Source organism: Etheostoma cragini, chromosome 8 (genome assembly GCF_013103735.1).
Source record: "Etheostoma cragini isolate CJK2018 chromosome 8, CSU_Ecrag_1.0, whole genome shotgun sequence".
NCBI classification, from domain to species: Eukaryota; Metazoa; Chordata; class Actinopteri; order Perciformes; family Percidae; genus Etheostoma; species Etheostoma cragini.
This window is the reverse complement of record NC_048414.1, coordinates 21,411,951-21,416,654: the sequence shown is the minus strand read 5'-3', so window position 1 is coordinate 21,416,654 and position 4,704 is coordinate 21,411,951. Positions and strand designations below refer to the sequence as shown.

Sequence of the window (4,704 nt, the reverse complement as noted above, 5' to 3'; positions counted from 1 at the left end):
GTAAAATAAAATTAGCTGACAGTTAAAAGTACAATGTTTTACAAAAGGGCTGTGTGCACTGACCCAGAACGCAGTGATAAACACACAGACCTAGATATTTGGTTTTATAGGAGTCTTTAATGAACAGATTGTATTTATAAGTTACAATGACGTTAGAGTCAGGGCAGGGGAACTTCAGGGCTGGTCCGAGGCTTTAAGTATGAGTCTGTGTTCTGAATCTGCCTCTGGGGTCCACACTAGAGCGTACCATTACATATTTGTCAGGTTTTTGCTATGCTTTTATTCTGTGTTTCATTGTCAGTATTGTTTCCTATCTTATTTTGTAGTAATCCTCCACTCTCATTTCAGTTTCCTTGTCTTTCTGCCTTTGTCTGTTTTCCGGCCCATTTGATTATCATCTCCGATGAATATGAGAGAATATGCATCCATAGCTCTCCCTAAGTTTGTCTAACTCTTTTTCCTTTCTGCATGATCTTTTGTGCACAGGGGCAGTTCATTTGTTACCACGTGACATGTTTGTGCGCTGTGTTTTGTCTTCAGAAGGTTAGTGCCTAGCAGAGCTCGGCCTGCGAAATAGATAACAGGTCTCAGACTGCTACTGGAGAGGATCTTAACCCAAACAGAGGACATGTCTCTAACCACCCTTGGCCCTGCTTTTCAGAATTAAACTCACTCGGTAGAGCTATGGTTGGACACATTGTACCAAAACAACTTATCAAAAAGGTATCAGTAAACTTATGAACTATCACACTGAAACCAAGCAGACTATGTGTAATGCTTTTGCTCTTTAGCTCAAAATATAATGAATGTAACACACATGATTAATATAGTACACTCTGTGAATATAATGACGTTTATGAGCACACATGATATGAATACATTTTATTCCAACAATCCCCCTTTTGGTCTCACCGAGACCACCTTTATTGAATACATTAGCTCCATGTCATCCTTGTGTCCACTTCTTTCTTCAACCAGAGATTGGACTAATCACCTGGAGTTGGAGCTTGGGAGGGGATTATTCTTCCCCTTTGCTGGTCCCTTTGCTCTTTTTTGCTCGTCTCGTCGTCCGAAGGGATGCGTGCGCCTTCTTCCAGTGCGGCTTGCACTTCACTCAGTGTCCGTCCTGGCTCCTCCGCTGGCGTGCACTGACTCCAATGATACCACGTTTTCCCCTTTTCGCGTAGTCTCACTGCATGGCTGGTGCGTTCAGTCACCTCGAATGGACCGGTCCACCTGGGTTGGTTCCACTTCCTTTTTATCACTCTGAGGCGTACCCACGCAGCTTGGGGAACGTGTTTGCTGTGGATCTCTCACCTTTCTTCTTGGAGAACTTGGACACAAACACTTGTAAATCATAGAAATAGACTTTGGGTAATATTTTTACTTTACTTTCTGCTGGCCCAGCAGCCGTCGGACCAGGAAATTGTCTGCCTTTTTCCAGCTCAAATGGAGTGAATCCAGTGGACCTGTTCACAGAAAAACGGATTGTCATTAGAGCAATAGCCAAAGCATCAACCCACTGCATCCCAGTCACACTGCAGATTTTGCTCAGTTTTTGCTTTATGTTTAGGTTCATTCTCTCCACTTTCCCCTGTGACTGTGGATGGTATACTGTACCAAACTTATGCTGGAGCCCCAGCATTTGTTCAACAGTTTGTAGGTCTGAATTCTTGAAGTGGGAGCCGTTGTCGGACCTTATCCTAGAAGGAAAACCATGAGTGGGGATGTAATGATTGATTAGACATTTTACCACTGTTTTGCTGTCCTCCCTTTTTGCCGGCCAGGCTTCAGGCCATCCTGAAAAAGAGTTTACTGCCACTAATAGGTATTGGCACCCTCTACTGACTGTCCACATATCAGTAAAGTCAATGATTACCTCGCCCATTGTTTCACATGTCAGTGGGAAAGGTCCCATTTCTGGTTTCACTGTTGGTTTTGGGTTGTATTGCTAGCATGTCTGGCATTCTCTCACCCAGTTTTTTGTCATGTCTTTCATGTGTGGATGCCACCAGTGACATAGCGCTCTGTCCATCTGGTTTGATCCCACATGTCCTAAACCATGTGCTTCAGTCAAAGTTTGTCTAGTAATGCTTAGAGGTAACACTACTCTCCCGTCAGGTCCGCGCCAGATTCCGTCCACCTCTCTTGCTCCTCGGTTTTTCCACAATGTTTTCTCTTCTGGGGTGGCTTTCAAATTAAACTCCTTTAGGGTGTCTGGTGTGTGTTGGGTGTCATCCTCTGGTCTGCACACTAGTTGTCTGCCTTCACGGTTGTCGTATCCTGCAATCCTTTTAGCTGCTTCATCTGCCATCCTATTTCCTTCTGCCTCTTCAGCCTTCCCACTGTCATGCCCCCTACATTTTATCACTGCCACCCCTGCAGGTTCCTGTAAGCGATGCACTAGCAATTTAATTTCTTGTTCATGTCTAATGGGATCTCCTGATGCAGTTACAAACCCTGTTCTTACCCATTGCTGAAGGTTTAAGTGTCAAGCCCCTACCACATATGCTGAGTCAGTGTAGATGTTTACCGTTCTATATTTTCCATAGTGTAAAGCTTCCAGGACCGCTACAACTTCTGCTCTCTGGGCAGATTGTTGTCCATCCAACTGTCCTTGTTTCACTGTCTGCCATCCCTGTGGAGTCTTTTCTACTATGGCCCAGCCAGACCGTAGTCCTAACTCCTCATCTCTGAAGCAACACCCATCGGTGTATAATGTCATGTCTGGTTTTTCTAGAGGCGCAGCCTGCAAATCTGCTCTGATTTTATCTGTGCGCTCTACCCTTTCCTCACATGAGTGTGGTTCTCCTGCCCCCATGTGGTCTGCCATGTTTATCCCTTCATGTGTAAACTTCAAGTTAGAAGCTGACAATGCTTTGGCGATGCGTCGTTGACGTATTGAGGTCATGGTGAAAACGGCGGAATCGACGTATGCTAGGACGCTGTGTGTTGTTAAAATGTTCAGAGGATGTCCCATGACCAAATGTGCTGTTTTTTCAACAATCTTCGCCAGCCCATCAGCATGTGTCGTGCATGGTGGGTGTCGTTTTGAGCTTGAGCGCCCCAAGAAGTCAACATTACGCCTACACATTTGGAGTTTATCTTTGTTGACCTTAAACCCTTTGGCGGCTAGGCGACGGAGTAGAGCACCAGATGCTGTAAGGCATGCTTCAACCATAGGTGCGGCGACCAACAGGTCATCAACGTACTGGCTGATAGTCGTATCTGCGGGGATAGGCAAATCAGACAGAGCATTGTGTAACACAGTGTTGAAAATTCCTTGGTTAGAGGGCAAACCCTTGTGGCTGTCTCGTGTAACAAAATTTTTGTCCTCCTTTTTTAAAGGAGAAAATGTCACGACACGCTGGGTCTAACAGACAGAAAAAAGCATTAGCCAGATCAATGCATGTGAACCATTTTTGAGAGGGCAACAAATTCGTTAACACCACATAAGGATTTGGAACGGGACATGTTGTTGTTGCCAGATTTGCATTTATTTTTCTCAAGTCGTGCACCATTCTGTACTTGCCTGTGGCTGGTTTTAGGACTGGGAGAATAGGAGTGTTCCACTCAGACGTGGAGGACTCCAGGACTCCAGCCTCTAGTAGGCCTTTTATTGTGTGAGAGATACCTTCAATGGCCACTGGTTTAATGGGGTACTGAGGCTGTCTGATGGGTAGCGAAGTTTTCATTTCAAATGTGACAGGTTTACAATGCACCAACCCTACATCTGTGGAGCCAATACTCCACATGGACTCAGGAAGCGAGGCCACTAGTGCAGCAGCATCAGGGTAATCAGTCATTTCCCTGCCATGTGACCTGGAAATGAGACAGTTCTCCAAAAAAGCAGTATCATGCACATGTGGCGGGAACATGCGGATGCAGTATGTGTCAGTGCTGGGTGAGTAGAAAACAAGGTCAATTTGAGTGCGTCTAAAATCTTTAGCAGCTACTGCAGATTTGATCATTGGACCTAACTCCTTAGCTTGATGTTTGGGATTTATTGCCAGCGTGATGTGGGGAACAGATTCACCTGACATTTTATACCAGGACATTTGCTCAGGGGTGAGTTCTACCTCAGCAGCTACACCTTGGGGACCTGCATATATACTGGTGGATTTTAAATCCCACTGTTTGCCATATAGGTTATCAGAAAACTAATTATAATAAAGAAGGTCATTCTCTCTGTCATATTGAAGGGTGAGGTGTGGAGGGTCAGCATGTGGTACATACGGACGGAAGCTGCAAATCCAGGGTTTCCATTGTAGGTAGGCGGACAGGATACCAGTGTGAGTAGGTGTCTCAGGGAGCAGATGAGCCCAATAAATGTCAGCTTTTGCGGTGAGATCCAGGGCAGGTGCCAACAGCCACTGCCCTCCTTCTTCCCAGATCCCACAGTTCAAAACTGTCCCATCAGGAAAAGTGAGAGGAATACCTTCAGCTGAGCACAGTATTGACACTCCCAGTTTAATGAGCAGGTCACGTCCCAGTAGGTTTATAGGCACTGTAGGGGAGACAATAAACTGATGTGACAGTCTGTCTGCCTATGGAAACAGGAAGAGGAAGTGAAACAGGCAGTTTCTGTCTTTTCCCAGAGAAGCCTACAACAGTCACAAATTGTTCTGATAGAGGTGCATTATTTGTGTCATTCAAAGTGGAGTAGGTAGCTCCCGAATCCACTAAAAATGGATAGTCTTTCCC

The 4,704-nt window shown here is 45.4% G+C and overlaps 1 pseudogene; it reads right to left on the bottom strand.

Moving 5' to 3' along the window:
* Positions 1-951: 951 nt before the first annotated feature.
* LOC117948505 lies at positions 952-2,528 on the bottom strand (annotated as a pseudogene).
* Between the last annotated feature and the right edge of the window lie 2,176 nt (positions 2,529-4,704).